The sequence below is a fragment of the Abramis brama genome, assembly GCF_963993115.1.
Source record: "Abramis brama genome assembly, chromosome: 5".
Lineage (NCBI taxonomy): Eukaryota > Metazoa > Chordata > Actinopteri > Cypriniformes > Leuciscidae > Abramis > Abramis brama.
Window position 1 is genome coordinate 31,882,454 of NC_139967.1, and position 24,581 is coordinate 31,907,034.

At 38.0% G+C, this 24,581-nt stretch overlaps 1 protein-coding gene across 2 annotated transcripts in view; it reads right to left on the minus strand.

The window, feature by feature from the left end:
• LOC311082804 (multiple C2 and transmembrane domain-containing protein 1-like) overlaps positions 1-24,581 on the minus strand; it is a 249,862-nt gene that overhangs the window by 145,486 nt on the left and 79,795 nt on the right. The gene's annotated exons all lie outside the window — the stretch shown is intronic.

The window sequence follows — 24,581 nt, forward strand, 5'->3', positions numbered from 1 at the left end:
CTTCTCAAATATCTCTCAATGGCAAGGTACACACACTCACATTATCTCATGAGCTGCTGGTTTTGATATAGAAAAATATGGACTTCAGGATACTGTATTGTAAATTCTTAAGCGCACACACAAAGTGTAAAGTGGCATTTTTCAGGGCTCTAGGGATGAAGTTTAATGAGCTGCTGTAGAGCATTTAAGGGTCAGAAAGCCACTCTGCAGTGTCTCAGAGGACAACTGTCACCATTTTACCACTCCTGTCCTCTCTCAGCCCTTATCACTCTTTCTTTTTCCTTGAACACCTCCATGTACAGTACATTGTTTCTTCATCTCTTAAAACAGCACATTTTCACCAGACATTTTCTCCTCTTCTCTTTTGAAGGGATAGTTCACCCAAATTTGACAATTCCGTCAATATTTACTCACTTTCCTGTCTTTCCAAATCTGTATGATTTTTTTACCAATAAAGACAACCAGATATGACACACTGATCATGCCTATCAAGCCAGCCTAGTCCATTGTTTTGTGCTCCATATCCCAAGTCTTCAAGCATTTTTGTAACAGTCCACGTTGTTATTAATATATTTGCTGCAGCTCTCAAATTTCATCATTCATTAAACAATTTTAAACAGGCATGTTATACTCATTCATATCATGACATCAAATGACATCAAAACCATCTTTGTATCTGAAGGTGTACATATGTAAGATTTAAGCACTTTAGCTGAGGAGAAAACTATCAGTCTTATCCAGTCACAAATCTATCATATAGATGTAGCAAACTCTTTTTAAAGATTCGTCAAAAATTCTCTTTAGTGTTCCCAGGAAAAAACAGCATGCAAATTTGGAAAAAATATATACACATTAAATATATACATTATATATATACATTAAAAGGAGTTCACCTAAAAATGCTGTCATCATTTACTCATGTCATGTCATGTGGTACATAAAATATTTGGAGAAATGTCTTTTTTTTATTTTTTTTGTTTGATTACCAACATTATTTTCCTTCTCATTTGTTCTGCAGAAGAAATAAAGTTATGTAGGTTTAGACATGAGAGTGAGTAAATGACAGAATTTTCACTTTTGGGAGAACAATTCACCAAGGCTTTTTACTAGTAGTAGTCCTAAATCAATTTCTAGTCCAATTTTACTCACTCGCTTTCCCCATTACTCACTTGGACTAACATTACTCTCCACTACATCCTCCATGCTTTTATCCAGTAACATGCTCTCTGCTCCAAAACACCACCGAAATGAATTATCCCATACATATTTGTGGAAATGACTAATGTGCTCTATGCAGGTGCATAATGACTGGCTCAAAGAAGTACCAAAACTGAGCCAAAATGGTTAATTGAATTTCCACTGAAAATAATTCAAGCTGAACCATGCAGGCAGGCTGTTATCGCTTCTATCTGCACAAATGTTGGAGCAGCAGTTTGTCCCTTTTGAAAAAGATAGATGCTTTTCTGACAAGTGTATTTTTCAATTCAGTGAAAGATTAATTCAGTTTCATTCAGATAAAGTAAGAGTCAATTAAAAATGTACGAAAACTCAACACAACGGTATGATGATTTTATGGTGTCCCTCAAAGTTCTGTCCTAGGCCCACCACTGTTGACTGTTTACATGCCATCATTTCACGTTTGTGAAACATTATACACAAACATGGTGTTAGCTTCTATTGCTCCATATATGACACTAAGCTAACAGCTACTACAAAGATAATGGATATACTTTATCATGTCAACTTTAAGACAATAAAAAACACATACATTGAAACTAACATCATGTCCAATATTTGGAAATCAAGCATGCTCCTAATATTTAAGGATAAATTAAAATATCATATGGTTAGGTGTCTCCTGCACCCTACTTTTGAAAATACTTTGGTTTTTTGTCAAAAATAATGACACGTTTTCCTTTTCCTTAAGTTTTCATTTGAACAGTGATACAGTATGAAATGGGAGATTTATGAATTCAGAAGGTTACAAAATGAATTATAAATAAGCCTTATGGCCCTATGCCACTGGCTTTTATAAATGTATTAATGTGACGGCTATTTTTTGAGTTCCCACCACACCAGCACATACCTAAACATATAAAAATTATCTATATTAAATGGCACTTTGTTTATTTTTGAGCTAATGATTTAGCTTGAAATGTACATAATTACAGCTATTTAATGACCTGATCAATAGTGCTAATCCCACAATCTGCATCTACTCACTGAAGCCTCGCTAAACTAATGCCACCATAATTACAACTTTTACGGGCTGTGACTGTGTGCAGGATCTGTAAGAGGCCATTAATCACAATTAATCTCTCCGATCCTCTGCCCAGGTGTTCTTGAGCAAATGGATTCCTGTAGAAAAGCCTCCACAGAGAGATTGTGGGTCTCCCACATCATGAAAATGGGTCAGCCCTGGTGCATGGAATAACCCACACCTATGACTCGCATTGGCTGCAGAGGATGGGATGAGAGAGAAATAAAGGAACTGCACTTTGATGAAATGGAGGTGGTTTGATAAATAGTGTCAGTGAACACAGACATAGTGGACATCTCAAGTTATTTTAGGTCAAATGTATTCCACTGACAAATCATGGCATTCAACAAACTCCAACACATATGAATATATGGCAATTATGTAAGTAGTACCATGGTATTCTTTGAAGTACCTCATATGACTTTAATTTATTGGATGCAAACTAAAAGTTAATATTATTTCTAATAAATCAATGAGACGTCAGTGCAAACACAGCTCTGAATTATGTATAATTCAGTATTTCAGAACACACAGTGTTTTTAGTCTTTTGAATGGCCATCAGTCATCACTAAAATGACTAATCAGTAGCTTTTGTGATGTAGCAATCATAGGATTTTTACTGGTGCACAGTCTAGTATAGTTAAAATTACGAGTGGAGCTTCTTCCCTCTCTTGTTTGAGGATCCCCTCTGACCCCAGGAACCCAGTGCCACATCACAAGAACAGAGATTCTCAGAGAGCCCATCTCCACTCAAGTACTCTTACATAAAGTAATCAAATTTTCATCATGTGGAACTCAAGTGTCCTCTCTGAATCTCCAAATGTCAGTGCTGCTCTCCTCTATTATAACAAGCAGCAGATGCTTTTAGAGTCAAATAGAGAGATGTACAACCTCATAGACCTTTCTGAAGGAGATATATGTATAGCTTTTCCTATATAGCTCATTAAGTCAGGAAGAACAGAAGGAAACATCCTGTAATGAGGAACACAGGAAACTTTGGCACTATTCTCAAGACATCACTCACCACCAGCTCACTGATTGATGTGCATCAAAACCCAGCTTGAAAAACAGGTAAAACGATTCCTGTGTTATTGTTGTTTGAACCATCTACCTTTCATGAATGGCTTGTTTAAATATTAATGAAACATTTCCATATATATGTCATAAGGAAGTCTTTATTAGACAAACACTGACAAACCTCTGCAAACCACAACAGGATAGTTTAGACCATTTAATATCAGTTTAAAAAAAAAAAAAAAAAGGTAAATAAGGTTCCATTTGTTAACATTAGTTAACTACAAATACTACATTAATACAATCAGGAGCTGCACCTGTTAATGTTATTTAATGTACCTGAGCTAATGAACAACTATATTTTTATTAACTAAGATTAACAAATAATAATAATATTGTAACTGTAATACTCTTATTTAATGCTCATTGTTAGTTAATTAATTAGGCCTAACTAGTGTTAACAAATGGGAACTTATAGTAAAATGTTACCAAGTAAACTTATTTCCACGAGGGCTAACTGACTGGCTGTTGTAAGTGCTCAACTAACACTAAACTAGAGGTCACCAATTATATAAACAAATGTAGTTATAATAAACACACCTATTTGAGACAGAAATCAAGAGGAACACTGCTTGCCATGACAATGGAAAGCAACTGTGGAAGCAAGCGGCAAAGGAACAGAACTGTCTAGGATTGTCCAGACTTTGTTGGGAAGAAAACGTAGAGGCTGCAGTTCCCCTGGGACCTCTTGGAGCTTTAATTGAATGCCCCTGCACTAAACTTATCCTAAAAAGCTGATAGGTCAGTCTGCAGGGTGCACTGAATGGTTCGCTGAAGCATTAAGGCACACACTTGTCCTTGTAGCACCTTATGTGATGGGACAAAGTGAACCGTGCAAGTGAACGGCACCTTGTGGTATCATCCCAAAGAGGCACAAAATCACTTTCACGGACCTTTACCTTGACTGTTCCAAGCTGGTGGAGTGATCTGCCTATCTCAACCCGAGCTTCTGAGCCTTTAGCCATCTCCAAGAATCTACTAAAGACGTATCTCTTCTGCCAACATTTGACTCAATAATACTAACACTTACTATAATATATCTATTATATATATAGATATATTTTAAAATTGCTACGTGTGCTGCACTGGTCACGACATTTGAAATAAAATGTAAATGTACAAAGTCCAAAGGCACAGGCCATAAACAGTAATTGCCTGGGAGCACAGCCAATGAAACAAGGAAACTGTGCAATGATTGGCAGAGAAAGAGAGAGATAGACAGAAGGTCAAAGAGACAAAAGAGAGGATGTCATGAAATTCTAGGTCATACTTCTTATTGTGATGATTTGTAATTGGAGAATTCTGGGGCCAGGTTTCGTTGAAACCACTGCTACAGTATATAACATACACATTTATTTTATAGGGAATGAAATGAGCTTTATTTTCACTGATGCAGCGTGACATCTTGTCAGTTCCTTTTTTCAGTTCAGACATTTTTCAGAGACACATAAGGTGTAACGACGTATAAAAATGTTGTATTATATTGAGGTATGGAGGTTTGTTGAGAATAAAATAAAAATGGTACCATAGGAATATTCACAGTTATATAAAAACTACAAAAAAGAGCAAAATATACATATGTATACAAAGTGATGAACATGATTTAGACTTTAGGCTTTAATTTACATCTAAACAACAGGAGCATGTCTATGTTCCCACAGCCCTATGTTCCCACAGCCTTATGTTCCCACAGCCTTATGTTCCATCATTTCCAAGTTTTTTTGTTTTTTTTTTAATTAGGCCCTGTGTTCCCACATTTCCTTTATCATCAATTTGCATCAGATTTTATCCCCATTTCTCCCAATTTGGTAGTCACTTACACTAACCATAACCCTAACCATAACATACCTAAACCTACCCCTCACAGGAGGGAGAATTGTCTGGGATGTAATTGGGCTATCCCTGTACCAGCACAAGCACTAAAACCTACCCTTCATAGGGGACATAGTTAAATGAGAGAACATAGGACTGTGGGAACACAGGGCTGTGAGAACATATGGTTGTGGGAACATATGGCTGTGGGAACATAGGACCTAATTTTGAAAATTTTCAGTAAAAAATACATTCTTAGAAATGTGGGAACATAGGGCCGTGGGAACATAGGGCTGTGGGAACATAGGGCTGACCCCTAAACGACAATCGACACACACACATAATAGGCATTTGAGAGTATTAAGTTTTCATATCACGATAATTGCTAAAGCTTTTATCGTGGTATTGAAAGTTACAAAACGTGAGTGCTGGTCCACCCCTAAACCCAACCCTTAGTGGGGCGTAAGCATTGTATGAAAACATACGAATGGGATTGTTTAAATTCATATGAATTTCCCATCAATTTACCAAAATGTAAGTTAGTTACAAATATGTTGGCTTACTGATAGATTCAACCCCTTCTGGTAAATTTTCAAAAGGTTTTCTTAATATCAGGAAAAAGATTAGAATGTTCACTGTGCTATACATTCACCCCATAGACTTCCAATGTAAGTGCATTACCATACATGACGAAACAGATGGACGAACTGAAATATTTTTCTGTGGTAATTGACAGCATGCCACAGATGATGTCAATTGAGCTTAAGCTGTATTTAACCCAGAATATTCCTTTAATATGGTGTATACATTATGTGAACAGTGTACTGCAGCACACACAAGCACACACAAGTAGAACATCCTACTTCTTTATGAGCAGAAATGTCTTAGACATTCATATGCACACCCACACCAACACATCAGTCAGTGCTTGTCTGGAATTTCACAGCAGGTAGGAGTGCACAATGCGTCTACAAAACCAGTGCATTTGTGCATATAACTGCAAAAAAAAATCGAACCCATTAAAACAAACACTCACACAATGTCTGCGTCCGAAAGCTTAAAAATCATGCCTTTGGAGAATGCATTTCAAGGTAGGAAGACTTTAACACATGAAATTTTGGCACGTCCAAATCCAATGTTAACTTAGCTTCACTTCCTTTCTCTTTAGATACTGTACCTTTGTTTGATAGATTTTTAAAGGCATGTATCCTTCACTGCTTTTCATTCCGCTAAAAAAAGTAAATGTGGCGTCTGAAAGTTGCGTTTGGTGGAACATTTTTGTGTGTAAAAGTATGTTTTTGACCAACATTTTCCCACTTTTGATGTCATTTCTAGAGAGAAATTACTAATTCACCAAAGCATTGCCACAATACCAAAATTCACAGCAGCAAATACCTTTTCTCCTTAAGATATTTACTGTCTCTAGTTCAGCATCAGAGCTCATCATAATCTTATTGAGAACAATGGTAAACATTTTTAGCACTTAATAATAACAAAACAACTTAATGACAACCTGAGTGTTGTTTTGTCTTGAGTGTTCACCTTCTGTTTGCTCATTTTCAGTTGACACAGTTTTCCCATGTGTTTCTTTGATTCATCTCATTAAAGGTCCCGTTCTTCGCGATCCCATGTTTCAAACTTTAGTTAGTGTGTAATGTTGCTGTTAGAGTATAAATAATATCTGTAAAATTATGAAGCTCAAAGTTCAATGCCAAGCGAGATATTTTATTTAACAGAAGTCGCCTACATTGAACGGCTCGTTTGGACTACATCCCTCTACTTCCTTCTTTAATGACGTCAGTAGAACAGTTTTTTGACTAACCTCCGCCCACAGGAATGCTCCCTCAACTCTACCGAAATTCGTTTATGTACTTGCGCACTTCTTATAACTTACTGTTTACTCAGTAACTGACGCTTCATCTTTTGTGTGATGTACAATAAACTTTATTAAACTCATCAGTATATGTTTGATCATCATTCGGACCTGGTCCGAAACAGCAGACTTGTAGGCTATTAATAAATAATGGATACATACAAGCAGATGACAAATACGTTATAATAACCGTAATTAAACTACTAAACTATACCTGTTCCATCTCTATACAGCACTCTGACTCTGTAGGCATTATTGTCCGACTCGAAATGAACACCGTTACTGAGAGTTTCTGATATTATCATCATTCCGTGAGATGAAATTGAACGTGAGAGACTGAACGTGAGCTCATGAAGCTCCGCCCCCTGGGTCGTCCAGCAGCAGCTTATTTGCATTTAAAGGGGACACACTAAAACAGCACGTTTTTCTGAGCCCCAAAAAATGACAATTTAAACATGCTGTAAAAAATGATCTGTTGGGTATTTTGAGCTGAAACTTCACATACACACTCTGGGGACATCAGAGACTTATTTTACATCTTGTGAAAAGGGGCATAATACGGGACCTTTAACCTATCCCTTGTTAATTAGTACATAAGTCCTCGTTTGGTTGAGTATTTCTAGTCCCATGTTTCTTGAGTTCTTTGTCCTGTCTGAATGTCATGTTGGTGATGTGTTGGAAGCCTGTTTCTCCCTGAGTTATTTAAGACTGTTCTCTTGTTATTTCGTCTTTGTGAGTACTCTTTGGCAACATATCGCGACACTGAGACTAGTACCAGTTTTTAGTTTCCTACAAAGACCGAATGCAGTAGCACTTCCTGTGGTCCACCTCCTGCGGGTACATGATGATATCAGAGTGCTCAGAGATAACGGCTGTTTCATTCATTGTGGATGAGGCACAGAGAACTCGCAGACCATGCACACCATGTTCTCAGAGCCTCCAATCCTTTACCTGCTGATCTGATGGATCTTAATGGATATGTCAGTTGTAATGCTAAAAAAGGGCTGCTCTTTTATCATTTTTTTAAAGTCACAATGAAATTACTATTGCCAATTCTAATTTTTTTATGCAATATTGCAGTATTTATTATTGTCCATGCACGTCATTATTTTTTACATTAATTTATATATATATATATATATATATATATATATATAGATAGATAGATAGATAGATAGATATATATATATATATATAGATATTCACTTAGATATGTTATAATAGAGAAGAAAATACTATTGCAACTTACATTAATTTATATATATATATATATATATATATATATATATATATATATATATATATATATATATAGATAGATAGATAGATAGATAGATAGATATATATATATATATAGATATTCACTTAGATATGTTATAATAGAGAAGAAAATACTATTGCAACTTACATTTCAAGCCGACTTTGACACAGGTTAGAGAGTTAAGCAGTGCAGTGAGTGTATACATTTCTCTGTTGCCAAACCTAAAAGTCAACTAAATCAAAAATACCTCATTTAGGGTTCTTACACGCATTCCATTTCAAAATTCTGTTTTTAATTTTTTTTCAGACCATATTTAACATAAATAGTTCATACAGCCTTATTTTCATTATTATATTTCGTATATGGGCCATTCAAGCGTCTTGGAAACGTCTTGGAATTTTTTTTCCGTCTTGGAAACGTCTTTTTCCACATTTTGTATGTATGCAAATTGTATAATATCCAAGGTACACATTTCTAGTAATTGTACAGTTAAATCTCATATTGTATTTTCAGAAAGTTTTGGGATATTTTTCCTCTCCCCTAATTTGTCACTACCAAAACAATAATAAAATATAGCTGCAAGCAGCAATACGGGGCCAAGCCCTGCAAGGCAGAGCAAGCAACAGCCGCTGTAGCGCAATGCGGAGCCAGAAGAGCAAAACATCAGAAATTTAATGTACATCAAGCACAGTAAGCACATCAATTACAGCAGCACAGCTAGCATTTAAGCACCAACAGCAGTGCAGAGCCGGAAGGAATTTAAATTATTATTTTATACACAATTTCAAAGTCGCCCCACACTGGTCTCGAACCCACGACCACAATGGTTCGGGATTCATGACGCATGGTTGAACCACTTGCGCCACCCAGAGGACATGTTTTACAAAGCTGCAGAGGAGAGGCTTCAGTGTGTGAATGAGCACACAAAATCATGTTAACGAGATTAGCATGCTAAGCTAACTTAATGCTAATATAGCTTATGATGTGGTACATCCAATGCTGGCAAAATAGATATCCTCAGATTCGACATGACGCAAGGAATCGATAGACACCAATTTTATGATTTTGTGACAAACTGTTCACAAGTTACAGCCTCTGAACCAATTATGGGTTGACCTCATTAAGTTTGCGACATCATAACTTTTTTTTTCCAGTATAGCAAAAAAATCGGGGACAGTACTTTTATGCGGCTCAGTCCGAAGATCATTTGAGTACATGTTTGGACAAAATTAGACCAATTTTGAAGGAGGAGTAGCGAAAAAACTGTTTTACATTCACTCCAATATGGCGGCCAGTCACATTGTTGATAAATAACATATGAGATATCGTTGAAATCGGCATAAGCCAAGGAATATATTGACATAAAGAAATCAAATTTCAAGCAATGTTAGCAAAAGTTATAAGCGTTTTTTCAAAAAACAATGATATCTCTGGAACACTAGGTGGCGCTGTGATCAAATTTCTCAGGTACCTTCGGGCCATGCTAATGATGATCCATACCAAATTTGGTGAAGAAATTTCAAATAGTTTAAAAGATATTGCAAATTATGACATCATTCAAAATGGCGGACACGTGGTACATCCCATCATGGCAAAATCGATATCCACGGATTTGTCATGACCCAAGGAATCGATAGACACCAAGTTTATAATTTTCTGACAAACTGTTCATAAGTTATTGGCCAAAATATGCATTTTCCATATCTCATGACCCGTAGGTGGCGCTGTTCCCAACTTTGGCATGGAACCTCAGATCATGCTTCCGATGAAGTGTACCAATTTTCGTTTCGATTGATCAAAGTTTGGCCGAGCTATAGCTTCTGAACCAATTTTGGGTCGACCTCGTTAAGTTTGCGACGTCATAACTTTTGATCAGAGAAGAATAAAAAAAATCGGGGACAGTACTTTTATGCGGCTCAGTCCGAAGATCATTTGAGTACATGTTTGGACAAAATTAGACCAATTTTGAAGGAGGAGTAGCAAAAAAACTGCATACTGTACTTTTCAAAATGGCCACTACTGTAATGGGCGGAGTCTTAATGTAAGATATTGGTTCTAATCAGCATGATGAGATGAATCAGGTGTACTAAGTTTCATTTTTCTAGATCAAAGGGTTCAAAAGTTATAACCATTTCAATGTTGAATTTTTGAACTGCTGGTGGCGCTATAGAGTTGGACCTAGAGACTCAAAAATTGCTACAATTACTTTTCATTACCATCACTACAAGTGTGCCAAATTTCATCATTTTCCTATGTATGGTTCATAGGGCTGCCATAGACTTCAAGAGGAGGAAGAAGAAGAATAATAATAATAATAAATATAGCTGCAAGCAGCAATACGGGGCCAAGCCCTGCAAGGCAGAGCAAGCAACAGCCGCTGTAGCGCAATGCGGAGCCAGAAGAGCAAAACATCAGAAATTTAATGTACATCAAGCACAGTAAGCACATCAATTACAGCAGCACAGCTAGCATTTAAGCACCAACAGCAGTGCAGAGCCGGAAGGAATTTAAATTATTATTTTATACACAATTTCAAAGTCGCCCCACACTGGTCTCGAACCCACGACCACAATGGTTCGGGATTCATGACGCATGGTTGAACCACTTGCGCCACCCAGAGGACATGTTTTACAAAGCTGCAGAGGAGAGGCTTCAGTGTGTGAATGAGCACACAAAATCATGTTAACGAGATTAGCATGCTAAGCTAACTTAATGCTAATATAGCTTATGATGTGGTACATCCAATGCTGGCAAAATAGATATCCTCAGATTCGACATGACGCAAGGAATCGATAGACACCAATTTTATGATTTTGTGACAAACTGTTCACAAGTTACAGCCTCTGAACCAATTATGGGTCGACCTCGTTAAGTTTGCGACATCATAACTTTTTTTTTCCAGTAGAGCAAAAAAATCGGGGACAGTACTTTTATGTGGCTCAGTCCGAAGATCATTTGAGTACATATTTGGACAAAATTAGACCAATTTTGAAGGAGGAGTAGCGAAAAAACTGTTTTACATTCGCTCCAATATGGCGGCCAGTCACATTGTTGAAAAATAACATATGAGATATCGTTGAAATCGGCATAAGCCAAGGAATATATTGACATAAAGAAATCAAATTTCAAGCAATGTTGGCAAAAGTTATAAGTGTTTTTTCAAAAAACAATGATATCTCTGGAACACTAGGTGGCGCTGTGATCAAATTTCTCAGGTACCTTCGGGCCATGCTAATGATGATCCATACCAAATTTGGTGAAGAAATTTCAAATAGTTTAAAAGATATTGCAAATTATGACATCATTCAAAATGGCGGACACGTGGTACATCCCATCATGGCAAAATCGATATCCACGGATTTGTCATGACCCAAGGAATCGATAGACACCAAGTTTATAATTTTCTGACAAACTGTTCATAAGTTATTGGCCAAAATATGCATTTTCCATATCTCATGACCCGTAGGTGGCGCTGTTCCCAACTTTGGCATGGAACCTCAGATCATGCTTCCGATGAAGTGTACCAATTTTCGTTTCGATTGATCAAAGTTTGGCCGAGCTATAGCTTCTGAACCAATTTTGGGTCGACCTCGTTAAGTTTGCGACGTCATAACTTTTTTTTTTCCAATATAGCAAAAAAATCGGGGACAGTACTTTTATGCGGCTCAGTCCGAAGATCATTTGAGTACATGTTTGGACAAAATTAGACCAATTTTGAAGGAGGAGTAGCAAAAAAACTGCATACTGTACTTTTCAAAATGGCCACTACTGTAATGGGCGGAGTCTTAATGTAAGATATTGGTTCTAATCAGCATGATGAGATGAATCAGGTGTACTAAGTTTCATTTTTCTAGATCAAAGGGTTCAAAAGTTATAACCATTTCAATGTTGAATTTTTGAACTGCTGGTGGCGCTATAGAGTTGGACCTAGAGACTCAAAAATTGCTACAATTACTTTTCATTACCATCACTACAAGTGTGCCAAATTTCATCATTTTCCTATGTATGGTTCATAGGGCTGCCATAGACTTCAAGAGGAGGAAGAAGAATAATAATAATAATAAATATAGCTGCAAGCAGCAATACGGGGCCAAGCCCTGCAAGGCAGAGCAAGCAACAGCCGCTGTAGCGCAATGCGGAGCCAGAAGAGCAAAACATCAGAAATTTAATGTACATCAAGCACAGTAAGCACATCAATTACAGCAGCACAGCTAGCATTTAAGCACCAACAGCAGTGCAGAGCCGGAAGGAATTTAAATTATTATTTTATACACAATTTCAAAGTCGCCCCACACTGGTCTCGAACCCACGACCACAATGGTTCGGGATTCATGACGCATGGTTGAACCACTTGCGCCACCCAGAGGACATGTTTTACAAAGCTGCAGAGGAGAGGCTTCAGTGTGTGAATGAGCACACAAAATCATGTTAACGAGATTAGCATGCTAAGCTAACTTAATGCTAATATAGCTTATGATGTGGTACATCCAATGCTGGCAAAATAGATATCCTCAGATTCGACATGACGCAAGGAATCGATAGACACCAATTTTATGATTTTGTGACAAACTGTTCACAAGTTACAGCCTCTGAACCAATTATGGGTTGACCTCATTAAGTTTGCGACATCATAACTTTTTTTTTCCAGTATAGCAAAAAAATCGGGGACAGTACTTTTATGCGGCTCAGTCCGAAGATCATTTGAGTACATGTTTGGACAAAATTAGACCAATTTTGAAGGAGGAGTAGCGAAAAAACTGTTTTACATTCACTCCAATATGGCGGCCAGTCACATTGTTGATAAATAACATATGAGATATCGTTGAAATCGGCATAAGCCAAGGAATATATTGACATAAAGAAATCAAATTTCAAGCAATGTTAGCAAAAGTTATAAGCGTTTTTTCAAAAAACAATGATATCTCTGGAACACTAGGTGGCGCTGTGATCAAATTTCTCAGGTACCTTCGGGCCATGCTAATGATGATCCATACCAAATTTGGTGAAGAAATTTCAAATAGTTTAAAAGATATTGCAAATTATGACATCATTCAAAATGGCGGACACGTGGTACATCCCATCATGGCAAAATCGATATCCACGGATTTGTCATGACCCAAGGAATCGATAGACACCAAGTTTATAATTTTCTGACAAACTGTTCATAAGTTATTGGCCAAAATATGCATTTTCCATATCTCATGACCCGTAGGTGGCGCTGTTCCCAACTTTGGCATGGAACCTCAGATCATGCTTCCGATGAAGTGTACCAATTTTCGTTTCGATTGATCAAAGTTTGGCCGAGCTATAGCTTCTGAACCAATTTTGGGTCGACCTCGTTAAGTTTGCGACATCATAACTTTTTTTTTTCCAATATAGCAAAAAAATCGGGGACAGTACTTTTATGCGGCTCAGTCCGAAGATCATTTGAGTACATGTTTGGACAAAATTAGACCAATTTTGAAGGAGGAGTAGCAAAAAAACTGCATACTGTACTTTTCAAAATGGCCACTACTGTAATGGGCGGAGTCTTAATGTAAGATATTGGTTCTAATCAGCATGATGAGATGAATCAGGTGTACTAAGTTTCATTTTTCTAGATCAAAGGGTTCAAAAGTTATAACCATTTCAATGTTGAATTTTTGAACTGCTGGTGGCGCTATAGAGTTGGACCTAGAGACTCAAAAATTGCTACAATTACTTTTCATTACCATCACTACAAGTGTGCCAAATTTCATCATTTTCCTATGTATGGTTCATAGGGCTGCCATAGACTTCAAGAGGAGGAAGAAGAATAATAATAATAATAATAATAAGAAAACTAACAGATACAATAGGTGCCATAGCCCCTTCGGGGCTTGGCCCCTAATAAGAAAACTAACAGATACAATAGGTGCCATAGCCCCTTCGGGGCTTGGCCCCTAAATATAGCTGCAAGCAGCAATACGGGGCCAAGCCCTGCAAGGCAGAGCAAGCAACAGCCGCTGTAGCGCAATGCGGAGCCAGAAGAGCAAAACATCAGAAATTTAATGTACATCAAGCACAGTAAGCACATCAATTACAGCAGCACAGCTAGCATTTAAGCACCAACAGCAGTGCAGAGCCGGAAGGAATTTAAATTATTATTTTATACACAATTTCAAAGTCGCCCCACACTGGTCTCGAACCCACGACCACAATGGTTCGGGATTCATGACGCATGGTTGAACCACTTGCGCCACCCAGAGGACATGTTTTACAAAGCTGCAGAGGAGAGGCTTCAGTGTGTGAATGAGCACACAAAATCATGTTAACGAGATTAGCATGCTAAGCTAACTTAATGCTAATATAGCTTATGATGTGGTACATCCAATGCTGGCAAAATAGATATCCTCAGATTCGACATGACGCAAGGAATCGATAGACACCAATTTTATGATTTTGTGACAAACTGTTCACAAGTTACAGCCTCTGAACCAATTATGGGTTGACCTCATTAAGTTTGCGACATCATAACTTTTTTTTTCCAGTATAGCAAAAAAATCGGGGACAGTACTTTTATGCGGCTCAGTCCGAAGATCATTTGAGTACATGTTTGGACAAAATTAGACCAATTTTGAAGGAGGAGTAGCGAAAAAACTGTTTTACATTCACTCCAATATGGCGGCCAGTCACATTGTTGATAAATAACATATGAGATATCGTTGAAATCGGCATAAGCCAAGGAATATATTGACATAAAGAAATCAAATTTCAAGCAATGTTAGCAAAAGTTATAAGCGTTTTTTCAAAAAACAATGATATCTCTGGAACACTAGGTGGCGCTGTGATCAAATTTCTCAGGTACCTTCGGGCCATGCTAATGATGATCCATACCAAATTTGGTGAAGAAATTTCAAATAGTTTAAAAGATATTGCAAATTATGACATCATTCAAAATGGCGGACACGTGGTACATCCCATCATGGCAAAATCGATATCCACGGATTTGTCATGACCCAAGGAATCGATAGACACCAAGTTTATAATTTTCTGACAAACTGTTCATAAGTTATTGGCCAAAATATGCATTTTCCATATCTCATGACCCGTAGGTGGCGCTGTTCCCAACTTTGGCATGGAACCTCAGATCATGCTTCCGATGAAGTGTACCAATTTTCGTTTCGATTGATCAAAGTTTGGCCGAGCTATAGCTTCTGAACCAATTTTGGGTCGACCTCGTTAAGTTTGCGACGTCATAACTTTTGATCAGAGAAGAATAAAAAAAATCGGGGACAGTACTTTTATGCGGCTCAGTCCGAAGATCATTTGAGTACATGTTTGGACAAAATTAGACCAATTTTGAAGGAGGAGTAGCAAAAAAACTGCATACTGTACTTTTCAAAATGGCCACTACTGTAATGGGCGGAGTCTTAATGTAAGATATTGGTTCTAATCAGCATGATGAGATGAATCAGGTGTACTAAGTTTCATTTTTCTAGATCAAAGGGTTCAAAAGTTATAACCATTTCAATGTTGAATTTTTGAACTGCTGGTGGCGCTATAGAGTTGGACCTAGAGACTCAAAAATTGCTACAATTACTTTTCATTACCATCACTACAAGTGTGCCAAATTTCATCATTTTCCTATGTATGGTTCATAGGGCTGCCATAGACTTCAAGAGGAGGAAGAAGAATAATAATAATAATAAATATAGCTGCAAGCAGCAATACGGGGCCAAGCCCTGCAAGGCAGAGCAAGCAACAGCCGCTGTAGCGCAATGCGGAGCCAGAAGAGCAAAACATCAGAAATTTAATGTACATCAAGCACAGTAAGCACATCAATTACAGCAGCACAGCTAGCATTTAAGCACCAACAGCAGTGCAGAGCCGGAAGGAATTTAAATTATTATTTTATACACAATTTCAAAGTCGCCCCACACTGGTCTCGAACCCACGACCACAATGGTTCGGGATTCATGACGCATGGTTGAACCACTTGCGCCACCCAGAGGACATGTTTTACAAAGCTGCAGAGGAGAGGCTTCAGTGTGTGAATGAGCACACAAAATCATGTTAACGAGATTAGCATGCTAAGCTAACTTAATGCTAATATAGCTTATGATGTGGTACATCCAATGCTGGCAAAATAGATATCCTCAGATTCGACATGACGCAAGGAATTGATAGACACCAATTTTATGATTTTGTGACAAACTGTTCACAAGTTACAGCCTCTGAACCAATTATGGGTTGACCTCATTAAGTTTGCGACATCATAACTTTTTTTTTCGAGTATAGCAAAAAAATCGGGGACAGTACTTTTATGCGGCTCAGTCCGAAGATCATTTGAGTACATGTTTGGACAAAATTAGACCAATTTTGAAGGAGGAGTAGCGAAAAAACTGTTTTACATTCACTCCAATATGGCGGCCAGTCACATTGTTGATAAATAACATATGAGATATCGTTGAAATCGGCATAAGCCAAGGAATATATTGACATAAAGAAATCAAATTTCAAGCAATGTTAGCAAAAGTTATAAGCGTTTTTTCAAAAAACAATGATATCTCTGGAACACTAGGTGGCGCTGTGATCAAATTTCTCAGGTACCTTCGGGCCATGCTAATGATGATCCATACCAAATTTGGTGAAGAAATTTCAAATAGTTTAAAAGATATTGCAAATTATGACATCATTCAAAATGGCGGACACGTGGTACATCCCATCATGGCAAAATCGATATCCACGGATTTGTCATGACCCAAGGAATCGATAGACACCAAGTTTATAATTTTCTGACAAACTGTTCATAAGTTATTGGCCAAAATATGCATTTTCCATATCTCATGACCCGTAGGTGGCGCTGTTCCCAACTTTGGCATGGAACCTCAGATCATGCTTCCGATGAAGTGTACCAATTTTCGTTTCGATTGATCAAAGTTTGGCCGAGCTATAGCTTCTGAACCAATTTTGGGTCGACCTCGTTAAGTTTGCGACGTCATAACTTTTGATCAGAGAAGAATAAAAAAAATCGGGGACAGTACTTTTATGCGGCTCAGTCCGAAGATCATTTGAGTACATGTTTGGACAAAATTAGACCAATTTTGAAGGAGGAGTAGCAAAAAAACTGCATACTGTACTTTTCAAAATGGCCACTACTGTAATGGGCGGAGTCTTAATGTAAGATATTGGTTCTAATCAGCATGATGAGATGAATCAGGTGTACTAAGTTTCATTTTTCTAGATCAAAGGGTTCAAAAGTTATAACCATTTCAATGTTGAATTTTTGAACTGCTGGTGGCGCTATAGAGTTGGACCTAGAGACTCAAAAATTGCTACAATTACTTTTCATTACCATCACTACAAGTGTGCCAAATTTCATCATTTTCCTATGTATGGTTCATAGGGCTGCCATAGACTTCAAGAGGAGGAAGAAGAATAATAATAATAAATATAGCTGCAAGCAGCAATACGGGGCCAAGCCCTGCAAGGCAGAGCAAGCAACAGCCGCTGTAGCGCAATGCGGAGCCAGAAGAGCAAAACATCAGAAATTTAATGTACATCAAGCACAGTAAGCACATCAATTACAGCAGCACAGCTAGCATTTAAGCACCAACAGCAGTGCAGAGCCGGAAGGAATTTAAATTATTATTTTATACACAATTTCAAAGTCGCCCCACACTGGTCTCGAACCCACGACCACAATGGTTCGGGATTCATGACGCATGGTTGAACCACTTGCGCCACCCAGAGGACATGTTTTACAAAGCTGCAGAGGAGAGGCTTCAGTGTGTGAATGAGCACACAAAATCATGTTAACGAGATTAGCATGCTAAGCTAACTTAATGCTAATATAGCTTATGATGTGGTACATCCAATGCTGGCAAAATAGATATCCTCAGATTCGACATGACGCAAGGAATCGATAGACACCAATTTTATGATTTTGTGACAAACTGTTCACAAGTTACAGCCTCTGAACCAATTATGGGTTGACCTCATTAAGTTTGCGACATCATAACTTTTTTTTTCCAGTATAGCAAAAAAATCGGGGACAGTACTTTTATGCGGCTCAGTCCGAAGATCATTTGAGTACATGTTTGGACAAAATTAGACCAATTTTGAAGGAGGAGTAGCGAAAAAACTGTTTTACATTCACTCCAATATGGCGGCCAGTCACATTGTTGATAAATAACATATGAGATATCGTTGAAATCGGCATAAGCCAAGGAATATATTGACATAAAGAAATCAAATTTCAAGCAATGTTAGCAAAAGTTATAAGCGTTTTTTCAAAAAACAATGATATCTCTGGAACACTAGGTGGCGCTGTGATCAAATTTCTCAGGTACCTTCGGGCCATGCTAATGATGATCCATACCAAATTTGGTGAAGAAATTTCAAATAGTTTAAAAGATATTGCAAATTATGACATCATTCAAAATGGCGGACACGTGGTACATCCCATCATGGCAAAATCGATATCCACGGATTTGTCATGACCCAAGGAATCGATAGACACCAAGTTTATAATTTTCTGACAAACTGTTCATAAGTTATTGGCCAAAATATGCATTTTCCATATCTCATGACCCGTAGGTGGCGCTGTTCCCAACTTTGGCATGGAACCTCAGATCATGCTTCCGATGAAGTGTACCAATTTTCGTTTCGATTGATCAAAGTTTGGCCGAGCTATAGCTTCTGAACCAATTTTGGGTCGACCTCGTTAAGTTTGCGACGTCATAACTTTTGATCAGAGAAGAATAAAAAAAATCGGGGACAGTACTTTTATGCGGCTCAGTCCGAAGATCATTTGAGTACATGTTTGGACAAAATTAGACCAATTTTGAAGGAGGAGTAGCAAAAAAACTGCATACTGTACTTTTCAAAATGGCCACTACTGTAATGGGCGGAGTCTTAATGTAAGATATTGGTTCTAATCAGCATGATGAGATGAATCAGGTGTACTAAGTTTCATTTTTCTAGATCAAAGGGTTCAAAAGTTATAACCATTTCAATGTTGAATTTTTGAACTGCTGGTGGCGCTATAGAGTTGGACCTAGAGACTCAAAAATTGCTACAATTACTTTTCATTACCATCACTACAAGTGTGCCAAATTTCATCATTTTCCTATGTATGGTTCATAGGGCTGCCATAGACTTCAAGAGGAGGAAGAAGAAGAATAATAATAATAATAAATATAGCTGCAAGCAGCAATACGGGGCCAAGCCCTGCAAGGCAGAGCAAGCAACAGCCGCTGTAGCGCAATGCGGAGCCAGAAGAGCAAAACATCAGAAATTTAATGTACATCAAGCACAGTAAGCACATCAATTACAGCAGCACAGCTAGCATTTAAGCACCAACAGCAGTGCAGAGCCGGAAGGAATTTAAATTATTATTTTATACACAATTTCAAAGTCGCCCCACACTGGTCTCGAACCCACGACCACAATGGTTCGGGATTCATGACGCATGGTTGAACCACTTGCGCCACCCAGAGGACATGTTTTACAAAGCTGCAGAGGAGAGGCTTCAGTGTGTGAATGAGCACACAAAATCATGTTAACGAGATTAGCATGCTAAGCTAACTTAATGCTAATATAGCTTATGATGTGGTACATCCAATGCTGGCAAAATAGATATCCTCAGATTCGACATGACGCAAGGAATCGATAGACACCAATTTTATGATTTTGTGACAAACTGTTCACAAGTTACAGCCTCTGAACCAATTATGGGTCGACCTCGTTAAGTTTGCGACATCATAACTTTTTTTTTCCAGTAGAGCAAAAAAATCGGGGACAGTACTTTTATGTGGCTCAGTCCGAAGATCATTTGAGTACATATTTGGACAAAATTAGACCAATTTTGAAGGAGGAGTAGCGAAAAAACTGTTTTACATTCGCTCCAATATGGCGGCCAGTCACATTGTTGAAAAATAACATATGAGATATCGTTGAAATCGGCATAAGCCAAGGAATATATTGACATAAAGAAATCAAATTTCAAGCAATGTTGGCAAAAGTTATAAGTGTTTTTTCAAAAAACAATGATATCTCTGGAACACTAGGTGGCGCTGTGATCAAATTTCTCAGGTACCTTCGGGCCATGCTAATGATGATCCATACCAAATTTGGTGAAGAAATTTCAAATAGTTTAAAAGATATTGCAAATTATGACATCATTCAAAATGGCGGACACGTGGTACATCCCATCATGGCAAAATCGATATCCACGGATTTGTCATGACCCAAGGAATCGATAGACACCAAGTTTATAATTTTCTGACAAACTGTTCATAAGTTATTGGCCAAAATATGCATTTTCCATATCTCATGACCCGTAGGTGGCGCTGTTCCCAACTTTGGCATGGAACCTCAGATCATGCTTCCGATGAAGTGTACCAATTTTCGTTTCGATTGATCAAAGTTTGGCCGAGCTATAGCTTCTGAACCAATTTTGGGTCGACCTCGTTAAGTTTGCGACGTCATAACTTTTTTTTTTCCAATATAGCAAAAAAATCGGGGACAGTACTTTTATGCGGCTCAGTCCGAAGATCATTTGAGTACATGTTTGGACAAAATTAGACCAATTTTGAAGGAGGAGTAGCAAAAAAACTGCATACTGTACTTTTCAAAATGGCCACTACTGTAATGGGCGGAGTCTTAATGTAAGATATTGGTTCTAATCAGCATGATGAGATGAATCAGGTGTACTAAGTTTCATTTTTCTAGATCAAAGGGTTCAAAAGTTATAACCATTTCAATGTTGAATTTTTGAACTGCTGGTGGCGCTATAGAGTTGGACCTAGAGACTCAAAAATTGCTACAATTACTTTTCATTACCATCACTACAAGTGTGCCAAATTTCATCATTTTCCTATGTATGGTTCATAGGGCTGCCATAGACTTCAAGAGGAGGAAGAAGAATAATAATAATAATAAATATAGCTGCAAGCAGCAATACGGGGCCAAGCCCTGCAAGGCAGAGCAAGCAACAGCCGCTGTAGCGCAATGCGGAGCCAGAAGAGCAAAACATCAGAAATTTAATGTACATCAAGCACAGTAAGCACATCAATTACAGCAGCACAGCTAGCATTTAAGCACCAACAGCAGTGCAGAGCCGGAAGGAATTTAAATTATTATTTTATACACAATTTCAAAGTCGCCCCACACTGGTCTCGAACCCACGACCACAATGGTTCGGGATTCATGACGCATGGTTGAACCACTTGCGCCACCCAGAGGACATGTTTTACAAAGCTGCAGAGGAGAGGCTTCAGTGTGTGAATGAGCACACAAAATCATGTTAACGAGATTAGCATGCTAAGCTAACTTAATGCTAATATAGCTTATGATGTGGTACATCCAATGCTGGCAAAATAGATATCCTCAGATTCGACATGACGCAAGGAATCGATAGACACCAATTTTATGATTTTGTGACAAACTGTTCACAAGTTACAGCCTCTGAACCAATTATGGGTTGACCTCATTAAGTTTGCGACATCATAACTTTTTTTTTCCAGTATAGCAAAAAAATCGGGGACAGTACTTTTATGCGGCTCAGTCCGAAGATCATTTGAGTACATGTTTGGACAAAATTAGACCAATTTTGAAGGAGGAGTAGCGAAAAAACTGTTTTACATTCACTCCAATATGGCGGCCAGTCACATTGTTGATAAATAACATATGAGATATCGTTGAAATCGGCATAAGCCAAGGAATATATTGACATAAAGAAATCAAATTTCAAGCAATGTTAGCAAAAGTTATAAGCGTTTTTTCAAAAAACAATGATATCTCTGGAACACTAGGTGGCGCTGTGATCAAATTTCTCAGGTACCTTCGGGCCATGCTAATGATGATCCATACCAAATTTGGTGAAGAAATTTCAAATAGTTTAAAAGATATTGCAAATTATGACATCATTCAAAATGGCGGACACGTGGTACATCCCATCATGGCAAAATCGATATCCACGGATTTGTCATGACCCAAGGAATCGATAGACACCAAGTTTATAATTTTCTGACAAACTGTTCATAAGTTATTGGCCAAAATATGCATTTTCCATATCTCATGACCCGTAGGTGGCGCTGTTCCCAACTTTGGCATGGAACCTCAGATCATGCTTCCGATGAAGTGTACCAATTTTCGTTTCGATTGATCAAAGTTTGGCCGAGCTATAGCTTCTGAACCAATTTTGGGTCGACCTCGTTAAGTTTGCGACATCATAACTTTTTTTTTTCCAATATAGCAAAAAAATCGGGGACAGTACTTTTATGCGGCTCAGTCCGAAGATCATTTGAGTACATGTTTGGACAAAATTAGACCAATTTTGAAGGAGGAGTAGCAAAAAAACTGCATACTGTACTTTTCAAAATGGCCACTACTGTAATGGGCGGAGTCTTAATGTAAGATATTGGTTCTAATCAGCATGATGAGATGAATCAGGTGTACTAAGTTTCATTTTTCTAGATCAAAGGGTTCAAAAGTTATAACCATTTCAATGTTGAATTTTTGAACTGCTGGTGGCGCTATAGAGTTGGACCTAGAGACTCAAAAATTGCTACAATTACTTTTCATTACCATCACTACAAGTGTGCCAAATTTCATCATTTTCCTATGTATGGTTCATAGGGCTGCCATAGACTTCAAGAGGAGGAAGAAGAATAATAATAATAATAATAATAAGAAAACTAACAGATACAATAGGTGCCATAGCCCCTTCGGGGCTTGGCCCCTAATAAGAAAACTAACAGATACAATAGGTGCCATAGCCCCTTCGGGGCTTGGCCCCTAAATATAGCTGCAAGCAGCAATACGGGGCCAAGCCCTGCAAGGCAGAGCAAGCAACAGCCGCTGTAGCGCAATGCGGAGCCAGAAGAGCAAAACATCAGAAATTTAATGTACATCAAGCACAGTAAGCACATCAATTACAGCAGCACAGCTAGCATTTAAGCACCAACAGCAGTGCAGAGCCGGAAGGAATTTAAATTATTATTTTATACACAATTTCAAAGTCGCCCCACACTGGTCTCGAACCCACGACCACAATGGTTCGGGATTCATGACGCATGGTTGAACCACTTGCGCCACCCAGAGGACATGTTTTACAAAGCTGCAGAGGAGAGGCTTCAGTGTGTGAATGAGCACACAAAATCATGTTAACGAGATTAGCATGCTAAGCTAACTTAATGCTAATATAGCTTATGATGTGGTACATCCAATGCTGGCAAAATAGATATCCTCAGATTCGACATGACGCAAGGAATCGATAGACACCAATTTTATGATTTTGTGACAAACTGTTCACAAGTTACAGCCTCTGAACCAATTATGGGTTGACCTCATTAAGTTTGCGACATCATAACTTTTTTTTTCCAGTATAGCAAAAAAATCGGGGACAGTACTTTTATGCGGCTCAGTCCGAAGATCATTTGAGTACATGTTTGGACAAAATTAGACCAATTTTGAAGGAGGAGTAGCGAAAAAACTGTTTTACATTCACTCCAATATGGCGGCCAGTCACATTGTTGATAAATAACATATGAGATATCGTTGAAATCGGCATAAGCCAAGGAATATATTGACATAAAGAAATCAAATTTCAAGCAATGTTAGCAAAAGTTATAAGCGTTTTTTCAAAAAACAATGATATCTCTGGAACACTAGGTGGCGCTGTGATCAAATTTCTCAGGTACCTTCGGGCCATGCTAATGATGATCCATACCAAATTTGGTGAAGAAATTTCAAATAGTTTAAAAGATATTGCAAATTATGACATCATTCAAAATGGCGGACACGTGGTACATCCCATCATGGCAAAATCGATATCCACGGATTTGTCATGACCCAAGGAATCGATAGACACCAAGTTTATAATTTTCTGACAAACTGTTCATAAGTTATTGGCCAAAATATGCATTTTCCATATCTCATGACCCGTAGGTGGCGCTGTTCCCAACTTTGGCATGGAACCTCAGATCATGCTTCCGATGAAGTGTACCAATTTTCGTTTCGATTGATCAAAGTTTGGCCGAGCTATAGCTTCTGAACCAATTTTGGGTCGACCTCGTTAAGTTTGCGACGTCATAACTTTTGATCAGAGAAGAATAAAAAAAATCGGGGACAGTACTTTTATGCGGCTCAGTCCGAAGATCATTTGAGTACATGTTTGGACAAAATTAGACCAATTTTGAAGGAGGAGTAGCAAAAAAACTGCATACTGTACTTTTCAAAATGGCCACTACTGTAATGGGCGGAGTCTTAATGTAAGATATTGGTTCTAATCAGCATGATGAGATGAATCAGGTGTACTAAGTTTCATTTTTCTA